At 37.2% G+C, this 21,014-nt stretch overlaps 2 protein-coding genes across 3 annotated transcripts in view; one reads left to right on the top strand and one right to left on the bottom strand.

Annotated features, from left to right (window-relative positions):
* Positions 1 to 2,023, bottom strand: part of LOC122811657 (G-protein coupled receptor 182-like) — a 46,248-nt gene extending 44,225 nt beyond the window's left edge. The window contains exon 1 of the mRNA XM_044083650.1: positions 1,631 to 2,023. The gene's annotated coding sequence lies outside the window, so the exon portion shown is untranslated. The remainder of the gene's footprint in view (positions 1 to 1,630) is intronic.
* Positions 1 to 21,014, top strand: part of ZBTB39 (zinc finger and BTB domain containing 39) — a 614,376-nt gene that overhangs the window by 405,838 nt on the left and 187,524 nt on the right. The gene's annotated exons all lie outside the window — the stretch shown is intronic.

The following is a 21,014-nucleotide window of genomic DNA, read 5'->3' as shown; positions in this document are numbered from 1 at the left end:
ACTGTATATGTTTGGATTTGTTTTTGCAATGCATATCTCCAAATTTTAGCCTTCCTTAGAGGGCACCTGGCATCTGGGGCAAGAAAAACTGAGGAAAATGGCGTTGGCTGATGCTTTTATACCCCAGACGCTCTGACGTCGGGGAAAGTGCGACATCAGCCGAGGCCAGACCCAGACTTTGGAATCCGGCCGACCGAAGGGCTGCCTGAGGCAGGACAACCCATATGTGATGACTGCAGATGCATACCTATCAGACATCTACATTTATGGTAGGTACAAAACTGTACTTTATCCCTAACACACACACACACACACACACACACACACACACACACACACACACACACACACACACACACACACACACACACACACACACACACACACATGACTCTTACTTATTTAAGACGCACACAATCCAGATGGCACTTGTTAAAAACATAAACAATCCAAAAGACAAAGACAATCCAAATGACACTTACTTGTTGAAGTGAAACTGTGGAAGCAGCAAGGCAGCAATGAGTGGAGCATTAAATTCTGCATGGTAGGAAGAACAGGTGATGCACATACAGAAGTAACTTTTAGGAAGGCTGCTGCTGCATTTGGATAATTGTCGTTTTAGGAAGACTGCATTCAGATAATTGACTTTTCTGATAATCAACTCTTTACTGTACAATGCTTTCTAATATTTATAATTTTCATAATTTTTACAATTCTTCAAATATTTATAATTTAGTATAGTGTAGTACTTATTTATTTATTGACAGCAAGTCACACCATACATAGATTAGCGTGGGGCCCTTGGGCAACTGCCCAGTGTGCCCATGCATTAACACAGCACTGACCCCAGTACCCTTCAAACCACTTTACTGCTTTTATAGAGTGCTTGTTTTTCTTCACTCCATATATGACTACCCCAGGTCCACTTAGATGTTTGATTTTCTGCTATTTCTTCTTATGTTTTATGTATTATGTTGCAGTCTTTGCACTGGATGTTTCTAACCATTCATTCAGTATTATCCACACACACACACACACACACACACACACACACACACACACACACACACACACACACACACTCCTACTGCGTGATCTACCCTTAGACATAATTATGTTCTTCCAAATCCTATGCAGTAACGTGATGAGACAGTAACAGGATTGGGCCCAGCAGCAAATGTTGCAGCACTTAACTAATTACTCTCTTTTCTTCGTACTAAGCTCCATTTACTATTACCCTTCTGTATCCATTTACTCATTAAGTTGTTTTACCTTGGTTGCCCCCCCTGAGATCTATTTCAAGGCTGTCTAATTCATATACAATTTTTTTGTATGGTGTGATGATAAGTTGGTCATATTCACAACCCCTCACTAGTGCATTGTTTCAGTCACCCGACAAATACCTCTACTAGATTTATCTGATGCACCTCTCTAACACAATGAATCAGTGCTACCCTGCATCATGGTGTCACTAGCCTCCATGCATACAATAAGTTACATGCTGTACAACTCTGAGCAAGTCTCAATGGCCCAGTCCTCTCCGGCAGACCTTGGAAATGCATTTGTGACACTTGAGCCTCTCTTGACTTCTCTGATCATAGAAAGTAAGTAGAATAAAATTTTTAATTACCTGCACAATAAGTTTTTTATGTTGCACAGAAGTTAGTAACCACTTTCAACGAGCAGGGTCAGACAGGTTTCTGTGGTAGCTACCTGTGCTCTTCACGCAAATACAGCTAATTCCTAATGAGCTCTCGTCGCTGGTACACTAATGTGGCTGCCTTCCTCCTCAACAAACCATTTGTATTGAAGATTGTGAAGCAAAATTGTGCAGTTTATTTGCCTGATTTATTTTCTTTTAAAGATTCACTGTCTAACTGCACGATGGAGTTATTTCTTCCCCGTGAGGTTCTGTTATTTTGTTCCTGAACAGGCTAATTTAATGAAATTTAACAAATGTATAGCATCCAGGAAAAGTTTACATAAACTGGTCATCTAGATTTTTTTCTCATTTTCCAAACAGGAAAGGCACACCCTTCTCGTGCTATGAAGTGAAAGGAAACTATAGGATATGAAGTCAATGTCTAGTGTCCCATTGTTAGCAGTTATGTGGGCAGGGCATAGTCAGTAATCATAGAAGACTGTGGAGGTCACTATTAAAGGCCACTGCATGCATTTTTATTTATTTATTTAATCTTATTCATGTGTTAACCACATAAGACACATATGTGTAGTACCTTTTGTCAGGGATGACTTGTGAGTACGGTCTTGTTAAGTGGCTTACTTGGAATGACACATTACCCAAGTGACGACTGAGGGAATCAAACTCAGGACTACAGGATGAAGCAGATCATCAGATCCTAGTTTTAATCAGCTATGCCATCCATAATAGTGAATTCTCTTAATTTTTAAAATAACTGATTAATATCCACCATGTCAAGTGTTTTGTTTTGAGCTCATGTTAAAACATAACCCATTTACGCCCTTTGTTTAGACGCAAATAATGCACTGAGAATGTAGTTGGCAATAATGCATGTCCCTTTAGAACTCATTAGCTTTTCATAAGGTAGGCAACCATATTCCTGCAGTTTCCTTATCGCTTTTCTGTCAGACAGCGTCATGCTTTTTATTTTCCCTTCTGTTTAAATTAGGCAGGTTATTATTTTTAGAAATGGCTGAGATTTATTAAAACCTCATTGTAAAAACCCCATTTTGAAAAAAAAAAAAAAAAGTTCTAAAGGTAGTGTAAGACCAAGTCTATTACTAAGAAAATCTGATCCATTTACTTAGAAATGTCATTACCTCTGGTATGCTTAGTTTTGTAACAATACAGTTAACCATCCTTTTACAACCTAGACATGAGTAGTGCTTTTCTTATAACTTTCCTAGCCTTTTTCTATTCAGCAATGAAATTCTTAATGTAATATCAATCAAGTAAAGAAATCAAATGTCTGTTTTTGGTAACATGACCCAAGGCACTTTTAAGTACCTTCAAGGTATTTTAACTTTTATTTTAAAGCTTTACTTATGACATGGAGCATAACTTCGGAAGGAAGATAAGGACCTCTGAACCCACCTAGTATGTCAGTTTTTCTCTACCTTCTGGAAACATTTGCCAGTTCTATTAAGCTAATAGGTTATTTCTTCTGTTTTTCCACCCAGTGTATCAAGTATCTTATGTTTGATGTATGGATCTTGTGAAATTCTGTCAGAAAGTTATCCTGTCTTGAGAAATCAGTTAGTGATCTAATCCCAGTGAACATTCATGTTATTTACACAATGCTGAACATTACTCTTCGAGTTCTATTTACTTTGCCAGTCCTAGATGTTACATACATATCTACATGCATACAAATATTTCAGGCAGAGGCAATAACAACCTTCTAGCCTGGCAATATTCCCAGAATAGCTGTCCATGCTGTTCTTAAAAATATCTACACTAGTGATTGCTTTAATGCAATTTGGTAGTCTGTTCCATGCATCAGCTGCTGTCTCAGACATCCCATCAGTACACATCTCATTCCTGTAGAATCTTCTACATAGGTTGCCTGATGATTCTCTACTACTTTTTGATAACCCCAAATATTCCCAGAGAAAGTTGCCTCTAAAAGCTCGATATACCAAATAAGATTTCCTCTTAGATATCTATGAGAAACTGTACATGTTCAGCTATTTTAGTCTTTCATAATAACTTAAATTGCCCCATCCGTGGATGCCCTTGGTATATTTCCATTGTACTCTTTCCAGTTTACTCGTGCTTGTTTCCTTATAAGGTTTCCATATTGTTATTCCTTACTCAAGTTTGGGTCTGTTATAACTAGCAAACAATGACTTCATCATTTCTGATTTCCTAGACTTTATAAATCTTTTTATACAACCTATAATTTTATAACTGCAATTAACCAATGGTTGATGTGATTAGGAAAAGTAAAAAATGGAGCTACTCTTATACCCAGTTCCTTAAATGAATCTACAGTTTCAAGCACTGTCTGCTGTATTAAAAATGGTTTACTATCAAAAAGTTGAACATTGGTTCAACGAACAGGGAAAGTTGAACATTAGTTAGTCGACTTCCATGTTGCCGAACGTGAGGAGATCGAGAGTACATATCAGCGAATGCAAGTGTGCATTCACTAATATGAACATGATATTATAAGTAGAGTCACGGTACAGTGCGGATTGGGAAATGTATCCCTTTCCTCACTGTAGTGCCATCTCGGAGTTAGACTATCTAATTTGCAGTGGGTGTGGGGGCAGCAGCCCCCTCACAGGGGGGTACAAGGGGGGCTTGCCCCCCTGCTAAAATGTGAATGACAGTGTAGGCGTTTAACTTACATTTGCACCTACACTGCTATCACGGTCGATTTTCGACATAGATTTCGAATCTGTTGAATTCGATCAACAGATTCGACATTTTAACCTAATTAGTATGCAGAAAGTATGACATCATTTTCAAAGTATCGAATGTTCATTGTTATGAATGTCAATATTTTGATAGTAAACCTTAAATATTCACCTTTTAATTTATGTCTCCCACATCTTGTATGCTTGGTTTTCTATGTATTAATCAGCATATTATTTTCCTGTGCCCAAATGGTTAATATATTCTAGTTCTTTTGCAGACATACCCTATTTGTAGCACAAGTAATCAATTTACCCATTTTCACGTTATCTGCATACAGACTGTAGAACACCTCAGATGAAAAAGATAGATCTGAGATACAATCTAAACAAGTATGGACATAAGACAGAGCCCTGTCAGACACCCTGAATGTGACCTAGAATCTCACTTGTCCAATTGCTGTATGATACTTGCCATGTCTTGTTTGTAAGCCATGCAGTTATCCGTCATAAAGAATACATCAATACCTAGGTGTTCTAATTTATTGATCAGTATTTTGTGCATGGGCCTATCAAATGCTGAAGTTAAATATATACAAATTGCAACATAGCACACTTGTTCATTTATGTCTGCTATTATATTGCTATACAACATCATGTTACAGGTGGTTATAGATATATTTTCAATATATGCATGCTAATATATGGTTTGAAGATCCAGCCTTTCCAATTCTGACAATAATTTATCCAAAATAATCTTCTCCATTATTTTTCCACAACATATGTTTCTAGATCTGATATATGGTTTCAAGTCTCAGTCTTTTAAGTTCTGGCAATAATTTATCTAGTTTAACCTTTTCCATTATTTTTCCACAACCTATGGGTCTGTATGACTCTGGGGTTTGTCCTACTGCCCTTCCCTTAAAGATAGGTTTAACAAGTGCCTGTCTCCAATCATGCAGAATCTTCCCACATTTAAATGAACTAGTGAATAACAGATGCAATGGTACAATAAACTCATGCTAAAGTGTTCTCATGTCATTATTATGAATTATTTCTCCTCCTTGTACTTTATTTGTGTCCATTTTGCATAGTTCTTATTCAATATAATCTAATTTGGTTTCGGTACCTGAGGTTACCGGAATGTTACCAAGACAATTTATCACCCCCCCCCCCTTTGTGAAGCCAAACTGCATTGCATAAGATTTTGTAAATATATCTACAATCTGTTGTGTCTGAGAATAAATTTAAGAATATGCATACAGTTTATTCATTTTTATGTCTTTACTCCTACTACGTCTTATGTATCTGTAAAATGGTTTGCTATTATTCTCAGTACCTTTTTATAAATGTTCTTCAAGTTTTTCTTGATCTTGTCTCATAAGTGTTGTTTGTCCATTTTGTTTATTTCATATTTCAGTCATAGCTCAGTCTCTTATCTTTTTCTTATATTTTTGTCTATCACCTTAATAATGTATCTTGTTCTTACGGAAATATGTCCTTCTGACATTGTCTGACTAGATCCTGATGTTAAATATTTTTTTGCATTCAAACAAGTTCTCTTTCAAAATCTGCCACATTCCTTCTCAAGTTTTTCCACTGAACGCATCAGTCCAGGTCATATTACTAGTGCCTGTTTTGCTTCCATATAATCTGTTATTAATCTTCTGTGCATTGGTTTAGATTTCAGTTTGACAGAATTATCTAGCAGCAGTTTAACCTTTCTAAGTCCATGTTAACTGCACATCAGCATAAACTTGCTCTAATGAACAGTTAGTGACAATTAGAGCTAATATATCGGCAAAAGTATGCTGTATTCATTTATACTGAGAAGTGCATTCCATTGAGAAACAAACTGGACAGCAGTGGTGCATTGCAGTGTTGACTAACACCATTTATTGCTCACTGTTTCCATGTGACATCAGAGGAGGCTCAGTGCTATCAGACTGCCAGAGAGTATGCTGAGACCCCATTATTTACTTGATATACAATGTGCTGGCTGGCTAAGTGTCTCTGTGAGTTAAATGAAACTCATCAGTGATAGAATGCTTCTTTATCCTAGCATACTGTGCACATTAAGAACTGCTCATTCTTTCCTTACAGTACTTTTGGTAAAACATCCTGTGCCATATTAGTCATGCTCCTCTGAAAACTTCTAAAAAGGCAGCTTAAAGAAGTGGCAGGTCTAGAAAAGGCAGCTAGCAGAAGTGGGCTTGCTACTAAAGCTGGGGAATTCATAATGATATCCACAGAGGTATTGCCACCTTATCATTCTGTAGGTTGCTCAGCCCCCATCCCCTTCTATACTCTAGTCTCTGATTGCTTGTCTTACTGCCTTGTCATGCATTGCTTGCTTTACTGCCTTGTTATGCATTGTTTGTCTTACTGCCTTGATATGCACTGCTTGTCTCACTGTCTTATTATGCACTGCTTGTCTCACTGCCTTGTCATGCACTGCTTGCTTTACTGCCTTGTTATGGAGTGCTTGTCTGACTCCCTTGTCATGCATTACATGCCTGCCTTCTTGTGCACTGCTTGTCTTACTGCCTTGATATGCACTACTTGTCTCACTATCTTGTTATGCACTGCTTGTCTCACTGCCTTGATATGCACTGCTTGTCTCACTGTCTTATTATGCACTGCTTGTCTTACCGTCTTGTTATGCACTGCTTGCCTTATTGCCTGGACGTGTACTATTTGTCTTACTACCTAGTCATGTACTGCTTGGCAGCATCTGTATTCATTTTCACTATTGTTAATTTTAAACCATACCTTGCTCCATATAGCCAACTTTTCCACTTACTCAGATCACACCTGGGATTTCATAATTGTGCTCCATGCTTTCACGATCTGCTCCCACATCTCCTTACACAAGTGTTACTCGATCTCCCACTTATGCTTTAACTGATTCATTCATTTCATTTTCTAATTCTCACTTTCTGCTGTTCAAGGTAACAAGGAAGCTGAAGCCGATCCCATTAAGCAATGGGAACAATGTAGATAACCTATCCTGGAGAGGATGCCAATCCATTGTAGACCGCACATGTTCGCAGCACACACCTACTAGCAATTTAGATGACAACCAGTCCATTGATTGGCATTTCTTGGAGATGTGGGAGAAAATATGAGGCCCCAGTGAAAACTCTTATGAACAAAGGAAGACCATGCATGTTCCATAATGAAAGCACCTCAGTCAGGAATTGAACTTGAAGACCAAGCACTATAAGGTAGCAACACTAACTGCTGTAGGATTGTACTGCCCTTTTATGAAATTGAACCATAAGTATTTAATGTGTCATTTATTAGGTTTTCTAAATCTGTATATCACATGCTACCTTAAGTGGTGGCAAAATAATGTATACAATGCTTCCACAGATCACCAACAAGCTTAAAACATTTGAAGTGTTTTTGTTTTTTCTTTATTTTATTTTTGTAGAGCTTTGCTAGTAACCATTACTGACACCTACCAAAGGAGTCTCCCAATGCAGTTTATGAATGGCAGGACACAAGATACTTTGTATAGTCAATCAGTTACTTGGTGGATGTTTATTAAAATTCTTAAGCTTCAGGAGGTTGTATACGGCACATTATTGTTTTACATGTTGCTTGTTAGTACATGTACTGAATTTCTCATGAACTACTTTCTGTTGCCTGTGTCTTCACTGGCCTTCATTAGTGCTTAGATAAATAGAGTTATGTCTCAAGCCTTCACCAGGAAGTGGAGCAAGCCATTGGCTCCTTAATCTCTACCCCACCATGTCACCACCTATACCAGTGACACTACTTAAGTCAAGGTTGCTAGCACCACAAGTTGAAACGTTCCCTCTGTGTCATCGGGTCAGCCTACAGCATTTGAAGTTGGAAAAATAATACCACTGCAATGGGAAAGTGTTTCTTGTCAAAATTTCCTTACTTATAACTTCTGAGGTTAATGCCTGCCAGAATCCTTGCCTCTTAAAATAAGTCCATCACCTACTTTCTGATTTTTTGCTTCTGATGGAAACAGTCCTTACAGCGTTGCCAGTGCTTGCCTCTTATATTTGTAAAAACAATTAATAGTCTAATCAAGATTCACACTTCCTTGTGCCATCTTTAATTTTTTTTATTCTAAGTATATTTCATTCCACCTTAATTCAAAAGAGTATAAAGAGACTACATACAGCTACTTAAGTCTTAAAGTATTTCTGGCACCCAAATAAAAATTGTGAGAAACAATAATTGCACCATGCTGTACATTGCCCTTCATAATATTTAATACTGTGAAATCCTTGAAATATCTTATACCCATCAGTAGCATTCCATTTGAGTTAATCTTTTTTTTCCACTTACTATTTAAATTAAATTATAGTCGTCCACTATGACATCACAGTATGTTACCATAAAAGTAATTATGTTGTCTTAATTACAAAATTATGAGCTTATATGGTGTGAATGTGTTAGAGACAAATGAGCTCAGCAAGACAATTGTTTTGTTTTAATATATATTACCTCATAAATAAATAATGGTAAAGAGAAGTACAGTGCCAGCAAGTAAATTTAACTGAACATTTAATATCACATTTTGAAGTTATCTGTATGATGTCACTGGTACTGTTTTGCTGATTATAACCTTGTCATGGAGATAAGTCTGCATTTTCTTTGGTGCTTAGAGCTACATAATCTAAAGATCTGTGCCCCTATCATGGTCACCATTGTGAGATTCATCTAAGTAAAAGTCCAGACAAATAATCCACAAATTTAACTGTCACGATGGTTTGTTCAAAGAATAAGAGAACCTTCCCTGGAGCAGCAGTGCTTGTACCCATCCCCAGAAACAAACATAGGGTGATGTTTCCCAGCAAACACCTGTTGGCTGTTGAGCATATATGGTCTGGGCAGCCTCAGAGCCAAAACATTACATTAAGTCACCATTTGGCTTTACTACCCATATAGTTAAGAGCAGGGATCAGGGTGGTGTACATAACAGTGGAACAGATTAGGATGGGATAGACCCTGTTGATGGAAATTTAATCTGAAGAAGTAGAATATGGCCTCACTGCAAGGGCACCCGCAGGCAGGTGCAAGGGGGTGCACTTGCACCCCCTGGAATCGGCTACGGCTAGATAATAAAAAAAAAAGTTTTTTTTTTTTTTTTTTTTTTTACGCACATTCTCCTTTAAGAAGGAGTCCAAATAGTCCAGTCGCAGGCGTGCTGAAATCATCGTTGTCAGTTTAAGGTTTGTGAGCGGGAACTCACACAGGCGGGACCTAGCAAGCGGCAGCACTTTCAGGAAGAGAGAAGATGGGAGCGGGACCTGACGACCGGAAGATGGGAGCGGGACCTGACGACCGGAAGAGAGAAGATGGGAGCGGGACCTGACACTTAGGTGTGTGAAACGGAAGATGGGAGCGGGACCGGACACTTAGCAAGCGGCAGCTGAAACGAACGGAAGGAAGGAAGATGGGGCACTTTCAGGTAGTGTGTGTGTGTGTGTGTGTGTGTGTGTGTGTGTGTGTGTGTGTGTGTGTGTGTGTGTGTGTGTGAAATGCCCCAGGTGTACATGGTGGTGGGTAGTGAATAAGGCTTGAACCCTGTACCTTGGGCCCAAGTGGCAAGAGCCTGAATTCCCTACCCACCACCATTTGTGAAAATGTTGCAGGATTTTCCCTCATACTTTTTCTGTTCCTCATAAAATCTGTGGTTTCTGCATTTGTGTCCTTGTTGCCTGACAGCTACATGTTCTCTGGTTTTATTCTTGGCTGTCTGGAGTGTTTCTCCCTGGGCCTCTGCTAAAACTTAGCTTTTTTTTTTTTTTTTTTTTCCAAAGTCAGACTTTCCTGGTTAACAAAAGTTAAAAAAAATGGACACTTGTCAGACTTCATATTCTTCGTGTATGTTAACAAAAGCTTTTATTCTAGCAATTTTCTAAGTGTACAAGATGGATATTTGAAATGTATCCCTGTGTTTGGGACTGTATCCCCCCCCCCATTATTGGCTTCGTCCAGGTTTTGTGCTAGGGTTGAGAGTTATGGTAAGAACTGAATTCACTGAATATGTTTGAGGGCTGTATTCACCCAGTATTGGTTTTGTTCAGGTATTTATTGGCTTCATCCAGGTTTTTTGCTAATGTTGAGAGCTATGGTAAGAACTGATTTCACTGAATATGTTTGGGGGCTATATTCTCCCATTACTGGCTTTGTCCGGGTGTTATTTGCTAAGAGGTTGAGAGCTATGGTGAGAACTGAATTCACTGAATGTTTGGTGGTTGTAGTAGTCACCCATTATTGGCTTTGTTCAGGTCTTTTGTGCTAAGAGGCTGACAGCTGTGCTATGGTGAGAACTGAATTCACTAAATGGTAGCTATTTAAGTTTCAGTCTTCCTCTTTCACAAAACAGTTTATTTGGCGTAGTGGTATGTTGCTCTGACTGTTTTGCATGGGGTCCCCTGGGTTCAAGACGTGGCAGTGAAATGTATGGTGGTAACGCAGTATTTTGTTCTAGCAACTTTCAAACATTATACAATCAATGTTTAAATAAAATGTGTCCCTAGTTTTTGGCCTTTTGTTCCCCCCCCCCAGATTTCTTGTGCTGAAAAGTTCAGAGATACAGCTGGGTGTCGGAGTAGATTTTACAAGGAGCTGAGAGCTGCAGGGGAGCAAAAGTTTAGTGCTGCTTGTGTTTAGTCTGCTTGCATTGTTAATAGCACAACAGATAGTGTACTTGCTTTAGATGCTGAAGGCTGTGGGTTCTACTCCCACAGTAGGTAAATGCATTGCTGATGCTGTATTGTGTTGTAAAGGGGGTGGATGCTGCAGTCTTTTTGGCAAAGATACCTAGTAACTATGAACCTGTTAACAGTTTGCTATCCATTCCCTATTGCGGTATTACTAGCTTTTCATTTTTTATTGCATGCAACAAAAGCAATTTATTCTTCAAGAGTAACAGGCACTTTATTTGTAGATTAAACAATGACATATAAAGTGTTTGCTAGCAGCAACCTCTTTATTAGTTACAAATTTTTTCAATGTGGAGTTTACTACTTCAGAGATTGTGTATATTTTTACTGATACTGGTGGACTTGAGTAGACTTTTATGATGGAAATGTTCTGAATTGGGCAGTTTTGTCATTAGTGGATGCTTTTGTTTCATTGTTTACTGGAAAAATGTTCAAAACAATAAATTTAAAATGCCCTCTAACAACTGTACTGTATTGTACAAGGAATATAATGTAATACAGTCAGGAAGGTGTATCGAAGAGCATGTGTATGTTATGTTCGAGGGGCCTATGATTTTGTAGACAGCCCAGAGTTAATATTTGCCATTGGCAAAATGTATTTTCTCTGAAAGTGGGTTTCAGTGCTGTTTCAATGCATGCGAGTTTCAAGAGCAGAGAAGTTTTAATGTTGGTCTATTTTCATTGTGAGACTGCATTGCTTTAACAGGTATGTATTAGGGTTTGTGCTGTAAAATGCAAAATAAAACTTTCAAATGAAATCCTAAATCATCGCAGAAGTGAAGCAGTATGCACATTAGTGTTTATGATAAATGGGACATTGGAATGGCTGCAGGGGAGAGGCTCCATTTGACCATGATTTTGTGAGGGGGGGTAGCAAGCTCAGACAGCCGCGGTTGAACTATACCTCTCAGTTGTCCATATCTTTGCAGAATGAATAGATATTTGCTGCTTATTTTTGGTTTGTTCTCAAATTTGTGATTTTCTAGCAAATCATTTAGGAATGAAGCCATTAAATGACAGACATTGAGTTTCAGATGTCATAACCTTCAGAAAAATGCATGCTAATGCAAGACTGTCTTTACGTTTATACAAGAGCAATTTTTAGTAGTGTTTGTATGTTCCCCAATATATTTGGCCTTGTTCAGATTTCCTGCATTAAGAGGTTGAGAGGTACGTGCAAATCACTTTGTAGATTAGGAATATCCAAACATCTCAATTGTCCCCAATTCTGGCTCAAAATGTTGCTCTCCCTAATAATCCCTCCTCCAAAATGGCAATTTTGGAAGAAAATGTGGAGGGTTTACAATTATATATAACTGTAATGATCACTTATAGATTACCTTTATTTCAGAAATGCATGTGGATGCTCTTATTTTGTTAGCTGCTTCAAGTTAACTGTTAATATTAAAAGGTGTCCCTTTTTGACAGGTATTTTTGCATCACATTTTGGTCCGTTTTCATAAAATTGTGTTTTTCTGGCAAATTAGTGGCAAGTCATTAAAGATTGAAGTTAGAAAATAATGGCAGACATTTGAGTTTCAGATTTCATACCCTTCAGAAAACTTGTACTAATGCAAGATCTACCTGTTCTATTTAAGTTATAAGAGCAATATTTAAAAATTGGCCTTATTTTTGGGCTTGTCACACTTCTAGTTCTATGTATGGCTTTGTCCAGATTTCTTGCTCTGAAGTTGAGAGGTATGAGTGTCAGAGCCATCACTGTCAGCCAGAGACATTTCAAATTGTGACATACTTATTGCCAGAGACATTTCAAATTGTGACATACTTATTGCACCCCATTCTCCCCATTGTAGTGGCTCTGGATGTGTCCATGGAAGGCAAGGAACAGTTATGCAGTGTAAATGTGCAGAGTATTCCCCCCATCCAAAGTAGATCACAAATACGACCGTGGCTTTTCATCTGTCCTTGATTTTGCAAAATGTTCTGGTTTTCTATCAGATTTTTGTACTGTTGATTTATGCTTCTTATTCTGGAACTGTATGCTGTCACAGTGCCCTGTTGCTCTGTTTAAGTAGCCATGGTTTAATGAACATCAGGTAAGCTTGTCGGAGATTGTAAGATGCAAGTAAGCTTTAGTAAGCTTGTCGGATATTGTAAGATGCAAGTAAGCTTTAGTAAGTATATTGTTAAAGAATTACCAGCATTGAAAGCCTTTTCGTTGTTGCCATGCAGAGAATATTTACATGACTAGATAATGTATAAGCCTTGGGTATTGAAATGCATATGACAGTTTTATTTATTTTATTTGCAGTTGGTTTGCCAGGATAGTCCATTGGGCCAAATGAACCCGTTTTCAATGGAGTCCTGGGGAGAAAAGCTCCAAAACTAAGTAGGTTATTAATAGATATACAAATTATACAATTACACAGAAGTTAATCATACAAGAAATAACAATTTGAAAATAATACAACTAGAGCGAGTACAATCTAGTGATGAAATTAATAGGTAATACAGACTAAAGGGAAATTTAGCACAAAAGCACTGAGAAATAACATATTTGGAAGCATTTCATGACAATATTGAGGAATAATAACATATTAGGAAGCAATGCACAAAAGTACTGAGAAGCAATAACGTATTAGGGAAGCAATACTTGGGAAGTGTGGCCTAGTATATTCTTTCTGATTATTCTAGGAATAATAATATGTATGAGTTAGGGTGGGTAATTAGGAAAGTTGCAGGAGGAAAGAGAGGTAGAAAGAAGATGGAGTTTGCAAGTGTTATGTGGTGTGGGAGCAAGAGCATTCCCACTGGGATACTAGATGTGAGTGAAGAGATCTTTTAAATATAAAATGGTTGGGGGTGGTGCGAATGGAAGGTGGTATGGAGTTCCAAAGGCATGCAAGGAGAAGATTTTTGCCTGGGGGACTAGTTGGTTTATATACTTCTAATAGATTTTGATTGTTGGATCTTGATACTCTTGCAGGAAGGTGCATTTTAAAGGCTGATGAAAGGGAGGGACAAAGGGAGGGGTTGAAAATGAGCTTATGTGCAAGATTTAGTTGAGTATATGTGAGATAACTGGGTAGCTCTAGCCATTTTAGTTTTTGGAGAGAGGAACAGTGGTGGGTGGAGGACTTGTGGTTGGTAGCGAACTTGGCAATTTTGTTGTAGCAAGAGGAAAGTTGTGTTGGAGGTCTGTAGATTAGTTAGGAGTGGAGCTCCATAGAGAAGGGAGAGGATAAGAAATGAGGTAGAGGGTGATTTTGGTAGCAGGTGTAAGGTAATGATTTTGTCTGTAAAGCATACCGGGTTTTCTTGATATTTAACTGTAGGTGGGAGTTGAATTTGAGCTGGTATCAATTTGGACCCCAAGTAACTTGGTCTCTGACACCAGTTCCAGGAGTAGATTATTTTGTCTAGAGATGTGGAATGTGTTTATATTGAAAGAAGTTGCCTTAGAGGGGATGAATAACATTAATTTGGTTTTGGAGGCATTGAGTGCTAGGTGATTCCTTTTCATCCATTGCTCAGTTGTTGTAAAAGCATCTTGAGTCAGTTTTAGGAGTGAGGGGATAGAGGTGGCAGCAGATAATAGCAGAATCATCGGCATATTGGATGATGTCTGAGAATGGGATAGAGTTATGGAAATCATTTATAAATATATTTAAGAGAAGGGGACTCGGTATAGAGCCCTGGGGTACCTCAGTAGGAGTATTTAGAAATGAGGAGGTGGCCTTTTTCCATTTGACTGCTTGAGATCTGTTAGATAAGTAGCTGGAGAACCAGTTCAAGGAGGAGGGAGATGGGTAAAGTTTAGTTAGTAGCAGGCTGTGAGAGTGTGTCAAAGGCCTTAGAGAGGTCGAGTAGTAGGGTAGAAACAATTTGGCAAGAGTCGCGGGCTTTATTTACAGTTTCAAGGAAGGAGAGGAGGGCGGTCATAATGCTATGATGTGGTCTGACCCCATGTGTGGGAGTTAGTAGGTGATTATCTAAGAGATGTGGAAGGAGTTGTAGTTGGATACACTTTTCTAGGTGTTTAGAGATGGGGGACAGAATAGCGATGGGGCGGAAATTAGTAACATTGTTGTTGTTGCCACCTTTTATGTAGAGGTATGATAAAGGCCCTTTTCCAGACTTGGGGTACTATACATTCTTGGATAGAGCAGTTGATTAAAATGCTAATAGGGTAAGCGATTGCTTCAGCAGCTTTGCCAAGAAAGTAAGAAGGGATGTTATCAGGAGCATTGGTGCATGGCTTCAGTTTCATAAGGAATTTCTTTATAGTAGAAGTTGGGTATAGGTTTAAATGAGAAAAAGGAGTGTGAAGAGGGAGAATTAGGGGCTGATGAAGTAGTAGGAGGAGTGGAGGGATGGGAGTTAGTAGATGGGAATGAGGAAGTAGTAGCAGTGTAGTGGTGTTAGAGAAAGATGGCGTTAATTTGGAAATGGATTCAATGAAAAGAGTTAAATTGGGTAGCCAAGTCTTGGTCAGGAGCGTTTGGGTCTGGGGTAGGGGTATCTGGTTTGCTGGGGTTAAGTAGAGTAGAGATACCTTTCCAAAATTTCTGAGGGTTTGATTTTATTATTTTGAAGTGTGGAAAAGTAGTTTTGTCGGTCTAAGATTATGAGCTTTTTACCTTATTTCAAGTATTTTATATTCATTGTAATAAAAGGACAGGATTACAGTATTTTCAGAAGCTCATTACATTTTATTGCAGACCAGTGTCTTATAGCAGTGTCTGTGTGTTAGTACACTTGTAGTTGGGTCAGGGTGGCTTTAATGGTATATGGTAAATAAGCATTGCTACCTTATTTAAAAGCCAAGCCCTGCAACAACTAGCTCCACACTGAAGTCAAAACACAATAGCTCTGGTGGGTAAATGTACTCTGTAGTAATCAAAAAGGCAAATGTTTAAAATAACTACAGCTTATGTGCAAACACAATAGGTAGTGATGAAACAATGCTCTGCTAAAAATGCTTTAATGCTCCACAATGCTGAGCTGCAGATCAGTTATCACTGGCTACCAGGATTTCACCCACTTCAGCTCAAGCACGGTGCCGTTCAGTGCAACCTTCCCAGAACTAATTTGTCTGACCAGAATTATTTGGTGTGTGTATTAGAGGGAGGTAGCATACCCCTCAGCTGTCCAGATTTTTGCCCCATATTCCTCCTAAAAGGATTGAAGTTGCTAAATGAGACATTTCAGTTTTAGATGTCATGTCATTTAGAAAATGCATACCAACACAAATCCTGTTACTCTTGCAATTTTCTAAGTTTCTGAGAGCCATATTTATAATCTGTCCCTATTTATTTTAGGCTTTGTCCAGATTTCTTGCACTAAGGTTGAGGCCTTGAGGGTATGGTATGTTTGTGAGAAAGTGAAATGCCCAAGTTAGAGTTAACAGGTGGAATTTTCAAGTGCATTTTCAAGGAACTGTGAGTTTTAAGGAAGCTAAGTTCACTGCTGCTCATGCCAAGTCTATTTACAATGTGCAACTGTTTTGTTTAGCAAATGGTATCTCTATTGTGGTATAACGTTTTAAAGCTATGTTAGTAGCACCACAAGTAGAATACTTGCATCTTAATGTAAAGGCTTGAGGTTCTATTCCTACAGCATATACATTTGTATGTTGCAGTCCTCAGGATGCCCTCCTTTGGATGAGATGCCTAATAACTATGAACCTGTTTTTCAGCTTGTCATCCATTTTCTATTGCAATATACCAGCTTACCATTTTTTTTAATTTAACATAGGCAATTTATTCTTTGACGGCAACAGGCACTGAATTTGTAAATGAAACACTGAAATATACAGCAACAACATCTTCATTAGTTTCAGATATCTTTAATGTGGAATTATTCAGATTACTTTTACTTCAGCAGAGTCACTCAAACAAGTGCTGCTGTATAATACAAGGGATATAATTCAATTATATATTATAATTAATACAATCAGGTAAATCTAATAACTTTTGCATGGCCCTAACGGTGTGCAAGGAGCCTATTGCTTGAAAACAGTTCAAAGGTAAATAACCTGCCACTGGCCAGATGCATTTTCTTTGAATGTGGGTTTCAATGCTGTTTCATTGAATGTGAGTTTCAAAAGTAGAGAAGCTTTAATGCCAAGTCTGTTTTCATTGCAAGACTATTGCTTTGTTTAGGTTTAGTAAATGTCTCAGTGTTTGGGCTATAATGTTTGAAATAAAAGTTGTAAATTAAATCCAACTGCCTGTAATCATTGTAGAACTAAAGCATAAAACAGTATGCACACAGATTTGAACAGTGTCTACAGTAAATGGGGAGAAATAGCCAAGTAATGGGACACTGGAATGGCTGTGTGGGCGGGGCTTGGGTGGGTGGACTTGGGCGGGGCTGTGTTGGCAGGGGGCGGGGTGAGCTATGTGGGTGGGGCTCTGGGTTTGCACCCCCCTGCAAAAAATCCTGCGGGCTCCCTTGCCTCACTGGTAGAGAAGGAGTCAAAACTTAAGATAGGAGGCAGAGAAATACCATCTAGGGATGTGCTTATTTATTTTTTATTTATCCTTTGTTGACCAGGTTCATCCCAGTACACTAGTGAACTCTTTTCAAGGGAGACTCAAGGTGGTATTTCTACTACTAGAGCAAATTTGGCCAGGGCATCAGGGAGTTTGCCTATTCTTTGTGTGCTGGGACTCGATTCACTGTTGCACTTCCTGACTTCCAGTCTGGGAGCGATGGCAGCTTGGAGAGGCAGGAAGCAGAAAATCAAAAATGGAGGAGAAAGATCATGTTTTTCAAATATTGGAGATGAATGAGGCTGGTAATTGAACAGCAAAAAGACTGGATATGATAAAAATGAGTTGGAGGTTAAGCAGAGTGGAGGGAACTGAGAAGGGAGGAAAAAAGGAGGAGGAGAGCTAAAATAAGGCAAAAAGAAGGAGTTGAGGTAGATATTATGGATTTGGAAGATTTGTTGCAACAAAATTTGTTTTCAGCAGATTCTACAACGCCTGAGTGTGTTGTTACAACCCTCCAGTTGGGGGATTGCAAGATATTTATTTGAATGAACTAATTGAACAAAGCAAATAGGAATGTGAGAAGGCAATGTAGTGGGAAGAAATAATGGACAGAATACAAGAAGAAGTAGTTCAGGAAATAAGGAAGAAAGAAAAGAAATCATAAGCAGAAATGGTAAGAGAAAACGAAAGAAGGGAAGAGAAGAGAACAGATGTAAGAAGAAAGCATCAGGTGAGGATAAGTAGCAAAATGGAAAAGGAACTGGACAGGTATGAAATATGGGACAGCATCATTTCACCATTGGATATTGAACCAAGTGAGGTAAGAGCATTATTTATTTGTATTAACAGAGATCTTTTTTGTGACATTTTTGTCATGGAGGCACAGTATATAGAAACATTCTTAGAACAATATGAAAAAAGATAGAATGAAAATCCTTGGAACTTATATTTGTTGTCCAGGCATTTAACAGAAAAACAAAAAAGTATATTTATACAATTTTGAACTGAAGTTGAAAGAGACAATTTAAAAGACTATTTACAAACTTTGTGTAGAGATGTAATGGGCATTACAAAGATCTATGACAGTAGAGGTTTATAGACTAGGGATGGGAATGTGGTGTTATATTGAAAATGCAAAATGACAAAATAATGCATTTGCCAAGTATAATTAATGTGGTGGGGAATAAGGGATTGTTTAGATACTGGGAACAACCAAAGACATGTTTTTGTTTTGGTAAAAATGATCATTTAATTAACAATTGGGACAACAAGAAATGTTTTATTTGTGGTAAAGTTGGTCATGAAGCAAATAAAATGTGAGCAAAACTGTATAAATTGTGAAAAAATAGGCCATTCATGGATGGACTGTAATGCTAAAGAGAATTATATACAGGAAACAAAGTCAGACCAAGATAGGGAGAATGATTTAGCAGATAATACTGAAGAAACACAAAAAGAAAAAAAAGACTGGAAATAAAAGAATACATAAGGGAAAAAAGAAAAAGAAGGAGAGATAGAAGAAAAAATAAGTAATTCAAGTGATGAAGGAGAAGATAAATGGATATGAGTTAAAAGTAAAAGAAATTATATTGGGAAAAGAGTGAAAGGAAGAAAATGCAAATTTAAAAATATAGGTATAGGAGGAACCAATAAAGGAAAAGGATAAAAGCAACAGAAACTTTTTCATAGAGTGAGGATCATAGCCTTTAATGTGAATAGTATAAAGAATGGTCAAAGAAGGCTAGGAGTGTTGGAATAGTGTAGAATGTTAGATATGGATATTATTGTATTAATAGACATAAGAATAACAGAAGAAGAAAGAATACAAGTTAATGGGTTATGGGATGGCAAGGTTATAAGGAGCTTAGGAGAAGAAAAATGTTCAGACATAGCAATTTTATGTAAAGAATGTATAGAAATGCTGGACTACGCATTAGTAGTATTAGGAAGAATAGTAATATTGGATATAAGATGGATGAACCAAATATATAGGGTGAATACACTCTTTGCATACATTTTACAAAAACAAAAAGAGATTATGTTTAGGAAAATACTTGATTATGTTAGTGTAACTATGCAAGTGATAGTAGTGGCAGACTTCAATTGTGATTTAAGACATAGGCACAAAGAAGGGGTAGATGTAAAAGTCATTTCCGATATGATCAAAAGCGGTAAAATGTACTTATAGAAAAACAAACACTAGACATACAAAAGGGGTCATTTGAAAACTGAAATTGATTATTTTATATCAGAGAGTTTAAGGATATTACATCAAGAGTTTAAATGATTTTTTTAGACAATGTAGTAATCTGGATAGAGATTCAAGAAAAAACAGGCTATATAAAAATAGGTAGAGGGATAAAAAGAGTTAATGAATCAGAGTTAAATGCATATGTAAAGAAAATAATACATCAATTATGATTAGATCATATAAGCATGAGAGGATTTTATAAAGACTGGACAAGTTGGTGGATTAGTCTAAAAGAAAAATATGAAAAGAAGTGCTGGAATGGCAAAGGACAAAAAGAATATAAGATAGATACAAATATAAAGAAATCAGTATTCAAGTCTTTAAAAGTATAATAAACAATACAGAAGAGTTTCTAGAAAAAGAGAAAATGTTATACAAAATAAACCAAGACAAAATTAAAAAAATGCTGTTCAAACAAATTTATTTTTTTACAAGGAAGAAAAGAAGTGGGACCATACCTATGTAAAATGGTTAGAGAAAATAAGAATAATAAGAGAATTAAGGAATGATAAAGGTTCTATAATGAATACACAAAAAGAAATAATGCAGACAGTAAAAAGGCATATTTTAAAAATGCTTTCCATATGTGAGACTATAAGAAAAAAATAGATGGAACTTAAAAAATTAGCTGAAGTAGACAATAAGAGAATGGAAGAAAAGATTACTATGACAGAATTTAAAAATGTGTTGAAAACAGTAAATGTAGAAGCAGCTACAGGTTTAGATGGACTTGTATGTCTAATGTATAAGGACATGCAAGAATGGCAAAAAGAATATTTTTAGAGGTTTTAAATGAATGCTTTAAAAAAGGGGTAAATGATGAAAAAATATGTATGGGTGCAACGAAATTTATATGGAGAAAGGGAGAAAGAACAGACATAAAAATAGAGACCACTAGTCTTAAACAATGTTAATTAGAAGATTTTTTTATGAAAATAGTAGAAAAAAAAGAATAGTGCGTAAAGTTAATAAGTTACTGAATGAAACAATTTTGGAATAAAAGAAAAAGGAAGTCAAGAACTTTTAATGATAATAAGAGAATTGGTAGATAATGCAATAAAGAGGGAAACAGAATTAAAAATATTAATAGATGTAAGTAAAGCATTTGACAAGATTCAGCATGAAGCATTATGAGAAACTTTGAAAGAATATAATATAAGTAATAAAATAATCAACATTTTGAAAGCAGAATATAACAAAAATAAAGTGAAACTAGTGGTTAATGGTTGGTTAAGTGAGACAATA

This window comes from Protopterus annectens, chromosome 9.part0, assembly GCF_019279795.1.
Source record: "Protopterus annectens isolate FY-2018-M chromosome 9.part0, PAN1.0, whole genome shotgun sequence".
NCBI classification, from domain to species: domain Eukaryota; kingdom Metazoa; phylum Chordata; order Ceratodontiformes; family Protopteridae; genus Protopterus; species Protopterus annectens.
This window is presented reverse-complemented; position numbering and strand designations above follow the sequence as displayed.